The following is a 19,747-nucleotide window of genomic DNA, read 5'->3' as shown; positions in this document are numbered from 1 at the left end:
CAAATGGAGGTGGAGTGAAAGCTAAGTGAATTCCTCCTTAGAAGATACAGGACAGATTTTGCTTTGATCAGGAGGGTGGAGATATACAGTTCTGGGAGTCACATACAAAGTACTTTATTTTCTGGACAGCAATAGTAGTTCTGCGTTGAATGTCAAAATTTCCTGAGGCAGTGCAGAGACATGGGCGGAAAATGAAGGCAAGAAATTTAATTCATGAGATGTGTTCTGTTTTCTCTCAGGTACAAGCTCCTCCATTGAGTAAGTGGCTACTTACAGCAGCAAATAAAGGTAATAGGGAGTGAAAGGTGGTATCGTCGAGGGAAGAAAAAGATGCACAGTAAATTTCAGCAAAAGTGAATTGGTTAGTCTTCAAATTAAAGGAAGAATTTTTGGGATTGCTGCTAATGAACAAATTCAGTATTAAATTGCCAGATGGACAAAAGTAGCACTGAAAATGAATGGCATCACTCTAACTCCCTGTCCATGGGGAAAAGTTGGATGAAATTCAACAATCTGACAAAGGCAGAAGTAATTACTTTGTAAGTCATGTGCCATGACTAAGTTAGAAAAAGGATCATGGCAGCTGTCCGAACCCTTCACATTGATATGATAGGATCTGTGCCTGTAGTTTCACATTAACGTAAAATGCATTGAATAAAGGTATCAGTTAAGACAAAGAAGAAATGTATGATTATGCCAGATGTTACATGGAATATACAATTGAGAATGCGGCCAACCATACAAAGTTTAGAGGAAAGGTGAAAAAGCTTTTCAGTGAAGCAAAGAGGCAAAATGAAATGAGAACCGAAAGAACTGCGGATGCTGTAAATCACAAACAAAAACAAAGTTGCTGGAAAAGCTCAGCAGGTCTAGCAGCATCTGTGAAGAGAAATCAGAGTTAACGTTTTGGGTCTGGTGACCCTTCCCCAGAACTGACAGTAGCTAGGAAAGCGTTGGTTTTTATGCAGAATAGAGAGGGGGGAAAGGGGTAATGAGAAAATGATAGGTGGGGATAAAGCCCAAAGAGAAAGAAGAGCAGTTGGACAGATAAAGGAGTTGATAATGACCTGGCTAGGAGGGTGAAATACTGTTAAAATGGAGACTATTAGTGGCTAACAATAGGTAGTGTGTACTGGCAAACTATGTGACAACAAGGCCTGGTGTGTGGAGTAGGGGGCTAGGACATGGGAGACTTTAGGCCCTAAACTTATTGAACTCAATATTGAGTCCGGAGGGCTGCAGGGTCCCCAAGCAGAGAATGAGGTGTTGTTCCTCCAACTTGCGCTGACCTTCGTGGCAACACTATGGCAAACCAGAGACAGAGATGTTAGCCAGGGAACAGGGTAGTGCGTTAAAGTGGCAGGCAACTGGAAGCTCAGGGTCTTTTTCCATGTGGAACGTAGACATTCTGTGACATGCTTCATTGCTCTGATGTAAAGGAGACCATATTATGAGCAGCAAATGCAGTAGACTAGATTGTGGGAAGTGTAGATAAAGTGTTGCTTCAACTGGAAGGTATGTTTGGGCCGTTGGATACTGAGGAGGGAGGAGGTAAATAGGCAGGTGTTATATCTTCGGCGGTTGCAGAGGAAGGTGCCATGGGGCTGTGGGGGGGTGTTGGGGGCGAAGGAAGTGTGGATCAGGTTGTCCCGGAGGGAACGGTCCCTGTGGAAGGCAGACAAGGGAAGGAGGGGAATATGTGTCTGGTGGTGGCATCTCGCCGGTGGTGGCAGAAATGGTGGCTGATGATCTTCAGGATGTGGATGCTGATGGGACAGTAGGTAAGGACAAAGGGAACCATATCGTTGTTGCGGGATGGAAGATATGAGGTGAGGGCGGAAGTGCAGGAGATGGGTCGGACCCGATTGATGGCCCTGTCAACAACAGTGCTGAGGATTTCTTGGTTAAGCAAGAAGGTGGACATTTCGGAGGCTCCCTTGTCGAAAGTTGGCCTCATTGGAACATATGCGATGGAGACGGAGGAGCTGGGAGAGTGGAGTGGAGTCTTTACAGGAAGCAGGGTGTGAGGATGCATAGTCCAGGTAGCTGTGGGAGTTGGTGGGCCCGTAGTGGTTATTATTGGACAGTCTATCCCCAGAAATGGAAACACAGATGCACTGCGGAAATTCCTCAAGGCAGCTTAGACAGCACCTTCCAAACAAGCAGCTACTACCTTCTAGAGGGGCAAGGGCAGCAGAATCATGGAAACTCTAACACCCGAGATTTCCCCTCCAGGACATAAATTGCCCTGACTTGGAACTATATTGCTGCTTTTCTAATACTGCTGGGTCAAAACCCCAACAGTTCAAGAAGGCAGCTTATCACCACCTTCTACAGAGCAATTAGGCATCAGCAAGAAATGCCAGTCAAGCCAGCCAATTGATCACTTCTGCTCTGTAACAACTCTGTGATTCATGGGGAGAAATTCTTTTCGGTTGATGAACTGGTGCGAATTGTTTGTCAGGGTACGTTTCACTGAATAAATCTATGTTGCAGCCACTTTTGGAAGACCAGTTGTTCAATAAAAATTAATCACCTGGCTACTTATTGCTTGATGCCCATGTCAAACAAAATGAACCGAACTGCCCTTGTGCAGGAATGGGCTACAAATCGACTGATCTGGCTGATTGCCAGCAGCTCCCTGTATTAGGCTGTGACATACTATGGCAGCAGTCCTTATTCTTGAGATTACTTGAAGTTAGTCCCCTGGCAGACTGCAAAACTTTTTCCACAGCTCTCAATCTGAAATACGACTCCTATTGCCGTAATTCCTGTAATCTTATCATTCTAATAAGTATCACTGTAGTCAATGAAGTCTAATGGCTGGGCTTCTACAGGAAGGGTTGTTTATTTTCTGTGCTGCCTAATGACATCAGCCACAGTATATCAAGGGGCTGCAAACTGCAGAACCCCCTCAGTCTGTGTGTCTGACATGGAATGCAATTTGTAAATGTCAAGAGTATTGAAATTTATTGAGGTACCTCAGGATGTAACATGATGCATGGAGAAAAGTTTATTTCTAATAACTTATATTAGATTTCAATTTGAAATGATTTGCCCTCAGGCATATACCTGAAATGGAATGTGCATTAAGACTATTATAATCACACGAAGGCACCTGAGAGTGGAACATGCTTTATGGTGAGAACTTTATTGCATTTTCAGGAATTTCCAAGTGGAAATGTTTTGTAATGTACTGTTACAAATTTTATGAATGAAGCATGCTTTAGGGAAAAAAACAAAGTTCTCACCCAGATGCTGACTCTTCATTTGCTGCTTACGTCTCTATGTACACGTTAGAAAATGATATCACTACTGGAAATCTCATATTGCATTTTTTAATAAGCTCTCAGTTAGACTTCTCAGATAAAACAATTCCCCAGGAAGACTTCAATAAAAAGCTACAAGCTTTACAAGTTTAGCAACAATAGAAATCCAAATAACAAAGTTTTCTCAACGATGTTAACTTATACGGTTTCCTTTTAGGATGTAACTGTCAACTTTGTGAGCAGGTTCTGGCTAAAATCTTTATTTTAGAACAGATGAAACTGATGGAATTTAAGGTAGGTAATGTATTCTGCTCTAAATTTATCATTTACATGGTTTCACAAGTGAGAGAGTGGCCTTATTATTCACTTTAGTGTCACAGCTAATGAGTACATCACAGATGCACCCAAGTAGCTGATGGAATCTGTGACAGCCCAGGACAAATAGTATCCACTGAAGTCTGTTGGTGGTAAGAACCATTCCATATCCCGGGGGGAGATAGGCCTCTGAGGTTAGACCACCTACTGAAGTTGCAGCAGGAGGTAATGAACTCTCTGGTGAAACTGCCAGAGTCTGTGCAGGCTTATGCACAGATGTTGGAGTACAGACAATGGGCTGCCCTGCCTCAGAATGTGTACATGGCTCTAATATGAATTTGAGACCATCATGAGGAACCCAATCTAGCAAACCATTCAATGTATGTACACAGACCTGAAATCATTAGCTTGTTCATGACCTCAAAGAACGGGGCTTGGGGTGACAGTCAGGGGTACTACATGACATGCTGAAGTCGTCAGGTCCTTGTCTTTCTCTGGTCAGTAAGGATGAATATTTATACATAGTGTATGAGATGAGAAACAGCTGGTCTTTAATTCTCAGAGTATTTCTGCTGTGGACAATGGGTTTTTAAGCCCTCTACTAATACCTCCAATACATTAACAAACGTCAACAACAGAGAGGAGCCTAGCATTTGTAGAGCAGCTGCAACCATTACAAAGCTCATTTGAGCCTTGGGGGAAGGTCCATTATCAACCAACCTCCATGTTAGCTGCTAGGACAAGCCCACGCCCTCAAAGAAGCATACAATAGACAATTAAGAAAAGTGTTGTGTTGCTCTTGGGATTCCTGGGTCATTACAATGCTGCAATGTTAAGTTTCCTTACTGGAAAATTATGCGTCTCATAAATCTTTCATTCACTTTTCCTGTTTGTCACTTTACATCTTAACGTCCTCTGGGGTCTGCAGATGATTAGATTATGTGAGTGGAAAGCCTTATTTCCATTCTGCCATTCTGCCATTCAATAAAAAGTTTCTTTGTTTTTGTTGCTTTTCCTTTCAATCCTTTCTGTTCTTTAAAATGTCATCTACAGGCTTATTCCCTTAATGGACTGAAGTCTGTGTGCCCTGTATACCTTGGGCATTGGGTAATTGAGTGTAAAATGTTGGAAGCAACAGTGAAAGTTGAGGTTTTATTGTAATGTTTCTGAAATGATAAAAGAAGCTGGGAATGGCTCTGAATTAAAAGGGTCACAAGCAGTTCTTGTTCACAACTAATTACACTTTGCATGGGGCTCCAAAATGTTCCTCACATTGCGTTGCTTAGTCAGATGGCTCATCTACGTCCTTATCATCAGAGGAGACAGCTTGATGAGTGACACCCTTATACTCTTCATCATTTCCATTCTCTTCACTGACTGTGTTGCTCAGCTGAGGTGGCACATACTGGGCATAAGTCTTTCTATGCCAACCCTTGCACAGCTGGCCCTCTTGCTTCCCTGAGGCTGCTGATGTCTGTCTCTCTCTGCAGCGTCTGGACCTGCCACTCTCTGATCTGCCTCTTGCTGCCAACTGGGCAGCAAGGCCTGGATGACTTAAACCGGTTGTAGCTGGCGTAACTCTGAATCATGGTCAAATTACCCTCCAATACCTCAAGCGTGCTACTGAGATCTCACATCAGTACAAGTACTATTGTCCTTATGTGAAATTGGCTGAAGGCCTGCACATTCCAATACCTTCTCGCTCTTCTGCTGATGCCTGACTTTGTTGTTTGCAAACAATCCTTCCTCCACTATTCGTTGGCTCTTCCATTGACTTCACTAGAGACCCAGCAGTTTTCCCTGTTTCCATCTAGCTGCCACCTATTTACGCCAAGAAAGGTTCCAAAGATCCGTGGCTTCCTTGATCAATCCAAATCCAAACTGGCAGTACCTTTTCAGTATACTTGGTGTTTGAAACATGTCCAATTGTGTCCCACTGCCTTTATGTATAAATTCACCCACCATGGTTCCTGTTACTGGTAAAATTCTAAAATAATGGAACAATGTTGGCCTTCTGTTCATCACAGTCTTCTTCAGTTTCACAACTCCCTCCACTCATCGCCTATAGGTCCATGATTGGGCAAAATTCCACCTTAGGTCTATAAATAAGATCATCATGGAAAAGTAAGCAAATGTGAAAGGAAAAGAGGATTAAGATTGCATTTTGGGGAGGTGCCAATGCAAAAGTAGGAGAAGTTATGAGTTGTGATGCTTCTCACTAGGATTAGATTGACAAGAGCGGAACCATGATAGACCGGTACAACTGAGCTGGACATTGGTGGAATAACATTGGTAACAAATAATGTGGTTCACTGTGCTAAAGGCAATAGAAAGACTGAGGAGACAAGAAGATATAATGCATCACGACAGTCACAATCACAGAGGGATTACTCAAGCAGTGTTTGGGTCAAGAAAGGAACAAGGCCAGAGAGGAAGCCCACAGAGTGGCCTGGTCATTTTAATTCTTAACTCCATTTCAATATTTTAGCATTGACTCTACCTCAAACCAACAGGAGTGAGCATCATTGTTGTTGGCTGCAAGTCATTCTTAGCATAAGAATACTGCTGGGGAGTATGTTTATGAGATCAGTTGGAATAAAAGACAAGAAATGCAGGGCCAATGAGGACTCCACCCACTAGACTTTAAGAATTCCACATAAGAGTAACATGTTTTAAAACTTTGGAATGCTCTTCCTCAACTTTGATTTTTTTTCAAAATCAAAGGTAGATGGATTTTTGATAAGTAGGAGGGGAAAGGAGTCGGGATAGGAGGGAATGTGAGGTAATAAAGAGCAGCAATTATCTTATTCAATGGTGGAACGTGCTCAAGGAAGGAGCCGAATGGTGCCTGCTGCTCCTAATTTGTACATTTGTATGTTTGAATGTCTGTTCATGGCATACCTCAGCCTTTTCTGGCTGCTTCACAAATTGCACAATGGAAGACCTGGCAGGGTTGATCCTTTGTAGATATCCCTACATCTGCAATTAGAATGCTGCTGCCATGCTATTCTTCAGCACCTGAGATACACAGTGCATCTCACACACACCATTGATAACTTCCCATTTCCGAGAATGTTCCTCTCAAGACGCAATCAAAAAGAACAATCTGGGTCTTATGAAGGTAGCCTGTTTTACATTAATGAATGAGGTTCCTGCTAGGCTTTAGCAGGTGGCTCATCCATTACTAAAACAAGTAGCATTAAAATTCCAGGTAAATATATAAATATCACAACTGGGTTTTGGATACTGTTGACAGGTGAGACCTGGAAGCCATGTTAATCCTAACTAGTGAATACTTGTTAATTAATTACACTACTCACAGAGACTCATATATGAGCAGGACTTCATCAGCACTTCCTTCCCTGAAGACCTAGTCTCATGTGATGTGACATCATTTGACATCTCTAATGATGCACTCTAGCTATCAGCATAATGATTGTTGACCTCTGTAAAGACTGTGTCATTTTATTTTTCTTTATTTATGACTCTGATAAGAAATGGGAAAATAACTGTTTTGTTATACAAGGATTACTGAAGGTTTGCTGCAGTTTTGAAAGCAAGTAAACTAACACTGATTGGAAGTACTGTTTACCAAGCTGCCAGATGAAACAGGAGGAGAATGTTTGCTTGTGAGCTGGAGCCAAGTACAAATGGAGATTCAGTTGGCAACAGGTCGCTGATTGGTCTGTGAACTACGGACCACTCATCAATGACAAAGGCCTCTACCTGTCATCAAATAAGTGATCAGCTTCCAGGTAGCTAAACAGCTTTGGGCTAAGTACAAGATAGCCATCAAATATTCACAGACTCAGGAGGATCTGTTCTCTATGGTAGGAAACCTTTTAAGTTAAAGGAAACAGTTTACTTTTCCTTTAGCAGTTGCCGGAAGCTGTGACTTTTCTAAACAATAAGTCAGAGGCCTTTATAAGTGTGAACCAATCACTCAATGCCTCCTCTAAACAAGTGAAAGTACCTGGGAAAGGAAGAAATAGGAGCACTATTCTGATCATCACAAGAATCATCTCAGTAAATCCTATGAACAAGGATCACTGAATGCTTTCCCGATCTTTGCCTTCACCCATAATATCTATGTTTTTCTTCGTGCCTATGTCTGTTTGTACATGTCTGTTTGTACATGCGTGTAAGGGGCGTTTATAAGGGAGTTAGAGTATTAACTAATAGAGTTATGGTTGACAGGTTGTAATTGTTTAACTGTAGCTAGACTCCATTTATTTTTAATAAATAGTAACCCTTATTAAATGTGGAAATTTGGTCCATGCTTGCTGTCAACCTGGGTTTGAAAAAAATTGGGTAATTTGCCATACTTTTTAAAATCTTTAAACTTTGTGACTTTAAGAGTAACAGGGTTTGATTTCCAGTGTGCTACCACATTGAGGCAAAACACCACTAACATTATTACTCAGAACAATAGTTAGAAATGGAACCAATTTATTTAGCTGCTTCGGTCATTTCATTCTTGCCAATTAACGAGAGTTAAACGCCCCTAGCACTTTTGACTCAAGAAGATACTCTTGCCTGGAAATATTATACCCATGATTTTCCCAACATTAACAACTCTTAATATTTAAGTATTAATTTGAGATAATGATTTTCGAATAAATTCAGAAGTTCTAATTACAGTAAGCTTCACATTATTTAAATAAATTACAAGAATGGCAACTAACTAACTAACAGATAGTTGTTATGTACATGTTAATTTCTCACTGTTCATAGAATCCCTACAGTGTGGAAACAGGCTATTAGGAGATGGCAATCAATTCACCAGGTAGTTTCTTAATTCATGCAGTATTTAGAAATGAAACTGGCGTAACATGTTGCATAAGTTCTCCTTCCATGGTTTAACCTTTCCTTTTTTTGAACTATTTAATCTCTTGAGAATTTCATTGAAGATCTGCAGGTACTTGATGGCCATTCCTAGTGGACTGTTGGGAACAAGCTTGTCCAGATTCCTCTCCCCTCAAAATGGAACATTCCATCATCTTGACATACTCTGTTTAACAATTCTATTCAGCCATAGAAGGTTGCTTTGTGAAAATCAATTGAAACGCAGGGACTCTGCAAGACAATCTGATGTTTCATTGCAGAATTCCTCAGCTGCTGAATTTCGTGAAAAAAAAATTCCGTTCCTTTGGTTTCCTTTCTCTCTGTCAGGCTAGAAAAACGTGTGTTTCCTGGTAGACGGAAGGCAGTGAAACCTTGGGTCTCTGATGGCTGAAAGGCATAATTAATCTTCCAAGTGTTGATAATGATGTTCTGCTCTAGTAAGTTTTGTAATTATCTGTACAGCGGTGTTAATGAAATATGCATAGCAAATGCAAGGCATGCAAAAGTTTTGCCATATTGTGTGTCACAAGGACAAGGCTAAGCAGTGGAAAGATTGAATATATTTGAACTCTCAATACGTTAATATTACTGACTATTACTGACCTTTTAATTACATCAATATAAACAGCAATTTGGTTTAAGTTATTAATAGCTGAGAGTAATTAAATTGTGAAGTATTGCTGATTTGAAGTACACAAGCTAATGTCATTTACACCGTCTACACATTAAAACGTAATGGGATCAAATCACAATGTAGAAACTTGAGTACACAATTTAGGTTCACGCTCTAGTGAAGTACTATTGGACTGCTACACTGTCAGATGTACTGTTTTTTTGGATGAGGTATTAAATTAAGTTGCCTTCTGCCCTCTAACTTGATGTAAAAGATCCCATTGATTCAAAGAAGAACAGAGAATCTCCCCTCTCCCATGATTGGGTTTGGCCAATTGTTATTATTCAACCAATATCATATTCCATACTTCATTGGTTCTCCAAAAATCTCGTGTTCTACATCAGTATGTCCAAGTCCCCACCCACAATTGCTTCTTCTTTACTGCACTCAGCCTCATCAAAATAGAAGTTGCAGACAGCCCTGCGCTGTAATGTTCTATGTTCTATGTTCTATGTTCTAGTACAATTACTGTGCAGAGACACTATCGGAGCTCCCCCTCAATAAGCAGCTCCTGAGTGCACGTTTGGCCCACATCATTGTCTGAATGAAGTCTGCCACTAAATCTGTTTGACCCTGTCTCCAATATTGGATGAGCAGTCCAAATGCAGCATTTGATGCATAGGCATTGTCTGCCTGAATCAAAATCAATTCAAAACAATTGCTTCCATAGTGATAAGTTGCTTTTAGTTCTGAATGACATTAAACAGAACATATGACCCAGAATTATAAAACAGAAAATAACTTGTTGTATAGAGTAATACCAGTGAGACCTTGGTGAACTGGAAAGATGCTATTAATCTAGTTGTGTTGCTCAACATTAACCACATGGATCTCCTCTTGTACTTACAGTACATCTTGTCAATATCAAGTAATTGTAGTGAAATATTAGCATGAGTGAAACATAAATAAATATTTTATAAATTTCCATCTGTTGGTCAGTCATAATTCTGTTGTGACAGCTGTTTTGGACTTTGTTGCTACATTGTGAAGGTTATAGTCTTGACACATTTCCTTCATCAGACTGTGTTCTGAATATTGGCCAATTTGGGAAGCTGGAAATGTTTTCATGTTGAGAAATCATAATCATGTAGTAGACCACAGGCATAGGAGTTTAATGCACTGCGAGGGCAGTGTAGCAGTTCAAAGTTTGGGAGAAATAAGAGCCAAGAGCTATTATTAAATCTGTAAAATAGTATAGTGACTGCCAAAGTAAAAATGAATGGAGAAAAAACTGTGAAAGCTGTTCTTGTTCTCCGAGCATCAATGAAGTCCAGTACCAGGAATTACAAGGGACTGGATTTTACTGCCACTTGCAGTATATTTGAAGGAGGGACACCTCTTAAAGTAATGCCCAGCCCCAATTATTTCCCACATTACGGTGGGCAGAGAAAGTGTCAGGCAGATTATATGTATTGAATAAAAATCAAAATGTTATTTAAATTGAAAGAGATTGCAGGACACAAGGATCTGGATGTCCTTCTACATGAACCACAATTTATTCCGCAGGCATTGATGTATAAAAGTAAGAAAACCTTGCTACAAGGTTTGATCAGAGATTGTCAGCATGGCTTTGGCAAAGGGAGGTCACGCCTAACAAAATTGATTGAATTTTTTGAGGAGCTGACCAGATGTATAGATGGGAGTAATGCAGTTGATGTAGTTTATGGATTTCAGGAAAGGCTTTGATAACCTCCCACATGGGACGTTGATAAAGATAATAAAGGCAAATGATATCTAGGGTAACTTGGCAAATTAGCTCCAAATTGGCTGAACAACAGAAAAGAGAGGGTGATGGTAGAAAGCTGTTTGTGTGACTGGAGACTGGTACCCAGTGGTTTAACAGAAAGATGAGCGCTGGCTCCTTTATTGTTCATGATATCTACATAAACATTATAGACAAGCACATGCAGAGGATAATAAGTAAGTTTGACACAAAGGTTGGCTGGATGGTTAATAGCAAAGGTGAAGGTTTTAGCTTACAGGAAGATATAGATTAGTTTGTCAGGCAGGCAAATCAGTGACAGCTGGAATTTAACCCTGATTAGTGTGAGTTGATGCACGTTGGAGAAAGTAACAAGACAAGGAAGTTCTCCATTAATGACAGGACACTAAGAAGCTTAAAAAAAGAGTAACTTGGGATGTTTATCCACAAATACCTGAACATGCCAGGGCAGGTTAATAGTGTGGTTAAGAAGGCATATGGGACACTCAACTTTATCAGTCGTGGTGTAGATAATAGGAGCAGGGAGGTTATGCTGAAGCAGTACCAATCTTTGGTTAACCCACAACTGGAGTTCCATGTGCAGTTCTGGTCACCACAATAAAGGAAAGATGTGATTGCACTGGAGGGGGTACAGAGGAGATTTACCAGGTTGTTGCCATTTTGCCTGGTCCCCATTTTATTTACGAAGCGAGGCTGGATAGGTTCAGATTGTTTTTTGGGAGCAGAGAAGGCTGAGAGGAGACCTGATTGAGATGTGTAAGATAATGAGGGACATGGACAGGGCAGATAGAATGCAACTGTTCCCCTTACTTGAAGCATCAGGAGAGAGGAAGAAAATTTATAGGGGATCTAAGGAAAATCCTTTTTACCCAGAGGCTGATGGAAATCTGGCATGCATTGCCTGGGAGGATATAGAGGCAGGAAAGTTCAAAACTTTTGAAAAGTACATGGATGAGCACTTGAAATGTCATAATGTTCAAAACTAGGGACCAAGTGCTGGAAAGGGTGATTAGTGTAGATAGGTTAGTGCAAACTCAATAGTTCAAAGGGCATCTTCTGTGCTGAATGACTCATGACAAATATAGAAGGCATTGGCAAGACCCCATCTGGATTACCGTGTGCGTTTTAATTCTCGTTACTTAAGGAGGGATTTATGTACATTGGGAGCAATTCAGAGAAGGTTCACTAAGCTGACTTCTGAATCATAGAATCCCTATAGTGCAGATGGAGGCCATTTAGCCCATTGGGTTTACACCAGCCCTCCAAGGAGTGTCCCATCCAGGTGCATCCTATCCCCCAACCCTGCATTCCCCATGGCTAATCCAGCTAGCTTGCACATCCCTGGACACTATGGGGCAATTTAGTATGGCAAACTCACCTAATCTGCACATCTTTAGACTGTGGAAGGAAACCAGAAACCACACCGACACGGGGAGAAATTGCAAACTCCACACAGTCACCCAGGGCTGAAATTGAACCTGGATCCCTGGTGCTGTGAGGCAGCAGTGCTAACCACTGAGCCACCATGCCTCCCTAGGATAAAGGGATTGTCATTTAACAAAAGACTGAGCAGGTTGGACCTATATGCATTGGAATGTAGAAAAATGAGAAGTAATCAATTTGAGATATAAGATTTTATAGAGGCATAGAGTCACACTGCATGGAAATAGACTCTTCAGACCAACTCGTTTGCGCCGACCACACAACCTGACCTAGTCCCATTTACCAGCCTTTGGCCCCTATCCCTCTAAATGCTTCCTGTTCATAAACACATCCAAATGGCTTTTTATAATTGTACCCGCCTCCACCACTTTCTCTGGCAGCTCATTCCATTCATGCACCACCCTCTGTGTGAAATATTTACCCCTCAGATCCTTTTAAATCTTTCTCCTGTCACCTTAAACCTACGTCCTCTAGTTTTGGGCTCCCTACCCTGGGAAAACGACTTTGGTTATTCATCCTATCCACGCCCCTCATGATTTTATAAACCTCTCTAAGGTCACATCCCTCGCCCCCTCAGCCTTTGTGTTCCAGGAAAAAAAGCCCTAGCCTATTCAGCCTCTCCCTATAATTCAAGCCTTTCTGTCCTGGCAACATCCTTGTAAATCTTTTCTGCACCCTCTCAAGTTTAACAACATTATTCCTATAGAAGGGAGATCAGAATTGAACGCAATATTCTAAAAGTGGCTTCACTTATGTCCTGCACAGCCGCAACACAACATCCCATCTCCTACACTCAATTTTCTGACCAATAAAGGCAAGCATTCCAAATGCATTCTTCACCACTGTGTCTACCTACATCTCCACTTTCAAGGAAATATACATCTGAACCCCTAAGTCTCTTTGTTCAGCAACTCTCCCAGGGCCCTCCCATTAACAGCACTGGTTTGTCTTACCAAAATTATCACCTTATATTTATCTAAATTAAACTCCATCTGCCACTCCTTGGCCCATTGGCCCATCTGATCAAAGTCCTGTTATATTCTGAGATAATCTTCTTCACTGTCGAATACACCACCTATTTTGGTGTCATCTGCAAACTTCCTAACTATACCTCTATATTCACATCCAAGCACTTATATAAATGATGAAAATCAATGTACCCAGCACCGAAACTTATGGCACACTGACATTGACAGGCCTACAGTCCGAAAAGCAACCCTTTATCATCACCCTCTGTCTCTTGCCCTCAGGCCAATTTTGTGTCCAATTGGCTAGCACCCCTGGATCCCATGAGATTAAACCTTACTAACCAGTCTACCATGTGGAACCCTATTGCAAGCTGTGCTGAATTCCATCTAGACAATGTCTACCGCTCAGCCTTCATCAATCATTTTTGTCACCACTTCGAAAAACTCAATCAAGTTAGTGAGATACGATTTCCCATGCTCAAATCCATGTTGACTATCCCTAATCAGTTTTTGTCTTTCCAAATGCATGTAAATCCTGTTCCTCAGAATCCCCTCCAACAACTTTACCCACCACTGACTTAAGGCTCTCCTTGTCAATAGTTCCTTGGCTTTTCCTTGCAATCTTTCTTAAACAATGGCACTTATTTAGCCAATTTCCAGTCCTCCGGCACCTCACCTGTGCCTGTTGATGATACAAATATTTCACCTATGGTCTCCCTTGTAGTCTCATTGGAAGACAGACACATTGTTGGAAGCGATGGTAGCTTCTCACGACAGCTGGCTCCTGAGCTGCGTAATTTACAATGTGCTGAAAGTAAAGATAGTGAAGGCCAATCAAGGAAGCACAGAATTCTCTCCTTTTTTTTTAATATTTTACTTTAAATGAGGAATTAATCTGGTGGTTAAAAAGAAAAATGAAAATCATCAAAATATAACGCTTGAAACAAAGAATTGATATCTTACCTATTCCTCCAAGGACAAGATGTCTTCAAAAACCCAAAGAACTGCAGATGCTGGAAATCAGAAACAGAAACAGAAAATGCTGGAAAAACTCAGCAGGTCTTGCAGCTTTCTTTCCACAGATGCTACCTGAGCTGCTGGGATTTTCCAGCTTTTTCTGTTTTTGTTTACAAGGTGTTTTCATTCTGTAGATAGTGGTACGATTTCCACAGTTGCTTCAGCATGAATCTGTTCCACTGCAAACAATAACATTTCAGGTTTTCCAGCAGAAAGTAGAAGTGCGCAATGGAATTAACTTTTGGACTAGATCTGTAAGAAGTTCCTGCATAGAGATCTAATCTGCAGACTTATGTGAAAGCTTAACATTAGCATGAAATACTTTCTCTCCAAGAATGACATTGATATTAGAAATGACAGCAAGTATCAGTACATCTTCAGACATTTATTCTGTAGCTGTCACTTACATCTGAACTTTGAAAGTCTTTTTAGAGGTGGTACAGCATTTCCTCACCCAGCTAGTGCAGTATGTTCATTTTCTTTTTTTGAACCAATGATGTGAATCCCTGTCTCTAGCTTGATTCTATTGTGAATTGCTCATAGATAGGATTTTCTTTTAGCAGTCTTTTTTAGGCAGCTAGATCTCTCAAACTCTTGCTCAGTTTTAAAATTCTCAAGTTACATTTGATCTCAGCATTGAGATTTTCTAAGGGACTGTTCAGCTGAAGAAGATGTGTAGTATGGAGCATTGCTTCTTTACTGAAGGAAATCTTGAATGTTTTGCAGTTTGCTGATGAGATTCACTTGCAAACGCCAGTATATATTTGCACAGATTAACAAACTATTAAGTTTCAATTTGGCTTGATACAGTTTGGAATTAAATGTCACATTTCCTCTGGATAGTTTTCTACTGGATACTTGTTGAATATATCTTGGAGGGCTGTTTTCAATGTTTGGAGGCTTTCTTTGTATATATCAAGATCATCTGGATGTTCTTTGTTCACTGTTGTAAGTTTTTCTCACATACAGTTAACTTCTGCCAATGGAAGTGAACAAAATGATTTGGATGTGAGTATGGGAGGTATGGTTAGTGGGTTTGCAGATGACACCAAAGTAGGTGGTGTACTGGACAGCGAAGAAGACTATCTCAGAGGACAACAGGACCTTGACCTGATGAGCCAATGGGCTAAGGAGTGGTAGATGGAATTTACTTTAGATAAATGTGAGGTGTCACATTTTGATAAGGCAAATCAGGGCAGGACTTGTACAGTTAATGGTTGGGCCCTGGGGAGTGCTGCCAAACAAAATGACTTAAGGATGCAGGTGAGTAGTTCCTTGAAAGTGGAATTGCAGCTAGACAGGATGGTGAAGAAGATGTTTGGGACGCTTGCCTTCAATGATCAGCGCATTCGGTATAGGGATTGGGACGTCATGTTGCAGCTGTACAGGACATTGGTTAGGCCACTTTCAGAATACTGCATTCAATTCTGGTCTCCCTGCTATAGGAAAGATGTTGTTAAACTTGAAAGGGTTCAGAAAATATCTTCAAGGATCTTCCAGAGGAGGTGGTGGAGGCTGGTACAATTATAACATTTAAAAGGCATCTGGATGGGTAAATGAATAAGAAGGGTTTAGAGGGGAATGGGCCAAATGCTGGCAAATGGGACTAGATTTATCTAGGATATCTGGTCGGCATGGATGAGTTGGACCTGTTTCTGTGCTGTATATCTCTATGACTTCATGACTCTATACTGGGATTGGAGGGTTTGAGCTATAGGAAGAGGCTGAAAAGGCTGGGGCTTTTTTTCCCTGGAGCATCAGAGGCTGCAGGGTGACCGTATAGGGGTTTATAAAATCATGAGGGGCATGGGTAGAATGAATAGCTGAGGTTTTTTTCCCAGGGTAGGGGAGTCCAAAATTAGAGGGCATAGGTTTAAGTGAGAGGGGAAAGATTTATAAGCAACCTGAGGGACAACATTTTCACACAGAGGGTGGTGTGTATATGGAGTGAGCTGCCAGAGGAGCTGAGAATATTACAACATTTAAAAGGCATCTGATTGTGTACATGAATAGGAAAGGTTTAGAGGGATATGGGTAAAATGCTGGAAAATGATATTAAAACAGTTAGGATATCTGGTCAGCATGGATGAGTTGGACCAAAGGGTCTGTTTACATGCTGTATAACTCTGTGATTCTATGACTGTATGACCTGAAGCTTCAATGATCATGAGCCTGTGTCAAGACTCAGAGACATCCTTCATATGTGATGGGAGGTCCCCAAATAACATCATAATCTGAGCCATCCTACTTACATGTGTCTATCTTCTTGCTTGTGGATACTGAAGGTGTACTCATGCTAGGTATGTGATTCAACACTATAGCCTCCTCTTCAGCTGATGTCATCTTGCATGTTAGTATTATTACAATTCATGTTTATTGCACTTACCTTGCAGCACTGGCAGTTCCTTTACAGTTAGATCAGTTTCATGTAGATTTTCTGATGTCTTGACAATCTCTAGAGAGTGTTCAGTTGCTGCTGATGGCATTTGAGTCTTCAGAATGTCAATCTCTTTCACTATCTCTGTAGTGTGCCCACCTTCATTGCAGGAAGGAATTTCTATTACTGATTGTGGTTGTTGCTTGTGATCTTATGGTTATTGTATGCTGCTAGTGAGTACAGTGAGATAAGCAGACAAGATCATTTCTTTATCCCCTTCTTCAACATCAGTTCAGAAGTAGGGAAGTTCGCTGATGTTTGCACAATGCTCAGTAACATCTGTAATTCCTCAGATACTGAAACAGACTGCGTCAATATGAAGAAAGACCTGGACAATATTCAGTCTTGCACTGGTAAGTGGCTAATGATCTTCACACCATTTAGATGTCAGGCAATGAATGTTTCCAACAAGAATGTAGCTAATTATGTCCCCTTGACATTCAATGTTTAGAATCCCCCACTATCAGCATCCTAGGGACTACCATTGATCAGAAGCTTAACTGGATTATCAGGTGCATACTGTGGCTAAACAGCAGGCCACAGCTTTGCAGCAAATAAATCACCTTTTATGCAGTTCCTGTCATACCTGATGTTGGCAGAGGGGTCCTACAGAACCATGTGTATGTATACAGTCGATAACTGACTACACATTGGAAATCCCACTACCTGAGAAAACATGTGCACTTGCTCATTCTGCTGCAGTCTGCTCAAAGAAAAAATGTTGCAATCTCTCCTTCTCTCCAGATCTCAGGTGTAGCAATGGTCAATGTTTGTTATATTGCCAGTTTAAACTACCACACTTACGGGATGTAGAAATTGAAGGTCACAGTAACCTTGACATTCCTGCGCAGCTGTAAGGCTGCAAGCTCTGTTGAAAGAGAAGTCCTAGTTCTGTGGCCAACTTCTTGTTAAATCTGAGACATTCTGGCATTACTCCTGTGTGATACAGAGGCAAGAAGTGTTTCCTGAAACCCATGCAAGTAGGCCCTTTATGCAGGTCCTTCTCCCTCCTCCCTCCAACACGTGAAGAAGCATTTCATAGAATGACCAGACGGACAAATAAAATATTTCAATCATTGAGCTTTGAGAATTGTCTCTGCTAAACTATTTATCCTCATGACAGGGAAGACAGTCTAAGACTTCAAAATAACAAAAGCAATCCACACAAAAACAGAAGTTGCTGGAAAAGCTTAGTAGGTCTGGCAGCATCTGTTAAGGAAGAAAATCAAAGTTAATGTTTCAGGTCTGGCGCCCCTTCCTCAGCACTAGTGGTAGCTGGGAAAACTTCGGTTTATGCGCAATCCACAATTTACTGTGGAGAGATATTTTGTACAGAAAAACATACATAACCAAATATGAACATAAGCTAAGAATTTAAGCTAAAAGAGCTACAGCATTTTCAAATCCATAACCTCATGGACAATTTAATGACTCATATAAAAATATAAGCAAGGCAAACCTGAGAGCCAAGGGATCAGGCATGGGGCCTGTAGACCGGCTGCATACTTTGTACTGCTTTTTAATTTAATTGATAATATCAGAAAACAGGTTGTGCTATTCAGTGGCTGCACACCTCAAAACACTTCTCCCAAATTTGCGCAACACTGCAAACATTTAAAGCTGCTCTATACTCGACAATCTGGAAGTAAGAACACTGACTAATGCTACAATAAAAGAAAAATCATGCTTTGAGTTCCTCAGGTGAAGCTCTGCAGACCAATGTGCAAGAAAGGAGACAGAGTCATAGAGCAAAGAAATAAACCTCTCCATGCCGATAATAATCCCAAACTAAACTAATCCCACCTGCTTGTGTCTGGCCCATATCCCTCCAAACATTTCTTATTCTTGTACTTATCTAAATGTCTGTTAAATGTTCTTTAAGAAACATCCACCACTTCCTCAGGAAGTTCATTCCACACATGAACCACTCTCAGTAAAAAAAAAATTACTCCTCATGTCTTTCTTAAATCTTTCTCCTCTCACCTTAAGAATATACCCCCAGTCGTGAAATTCCCCACGTTATTGAAAAGACATCCGTCATTCACCTTATCTATACCCCTCATGATTTTATAAACCTCAACCACCTATGCTCCAGTGAAAAAAAGTCCTAGCCTATCCAGTCTCTCCTTATTCTTACTCAACTCTCCATTCCTGGCAACATCCTGGTAAATCTCTTCTGAACCCTCTCCAGTTTAATAATACCTTTCCTATAACAGGGCAACCAGAACTGGACCCAGTATTCCAGAAGACACATCACTAATGTCCCGTACAACCTCAACATAATGTCCCAACTCCTCTACTCAAAGGTCCGAGCAACGAAAGCAGGTGTGCTAAATGCCTTCTTAATCACCCTATCTATATGTGATGCAAATTTCAAAGAATTATGTACCTGAACCCCTAAGTCCCTCTGTTATACGACACTACCCAAGGTCCTATTTTTAATTGTATAAGTCCTGTCCTTGTTTGTTTTACCAAAATGCAACACCTCACATTTATCCAAATTAAATTCCATCTGCCACTCTTCAGCCCAGTGATCCAATTGATCAAGATCTCCTTGTAATCTTAGATAAACTTCTTCATTGTCCACTGTACCACCAATTTTGGTATCATCCGCAAATTTATTAACCATGCCTTCTACATTTTCATCCAAATCATTTATACAAGTGACAAACAAAATTGGGGCCAGTATTGATCTTTATGGAGCACCTCTCATCACAGGCTCCAATCCGAAGAACAATGCTCCACCATCACTCTCTGTCTCCTGCCATTAAACCAACATAATTGGCAAGCTCACCTTAAATCCCATGTGATCTAACTTTAATTTAAATATAACCTCTGACCTACTCTTGCAGCCACTTAATGTGGTGAGTCCAGTTGAGTCTCTGGTCAATAGTTACCCCAGGGATATTGATAGCGTGGGATTCGGTGATGGTAACACCAGTAAATGTCAAGGAGTGGTGGTTAGATCATGTCTTCTGACCCCATATCCACTCCTTTCACCATGGCCTTATCACTGTGCCTTTTGCAAGACTTGAATCTTTTAATTTTAAGGGATTT

Source organism: Rhincodon typus, chromosome 5 (genome assembly GCF_021869965.1).
Source record: "Rhincodon typus isolate 14 chromosome 5, sRhiTyp1.1, whole genome shotgun sequence".
In the NCBI taxonomy this organism is placed as follows: Eukaryota; Metazoa; Chordata; class Chondrichthyes; order Orectolobiformes; family Rhincodontidae; genus Rhincodon; species Rhincodon typus.
The sequence above is the reverse complement of the archived record's forward strand: the minus strand, read 5'-3'. Positions refer to the sequence as shown.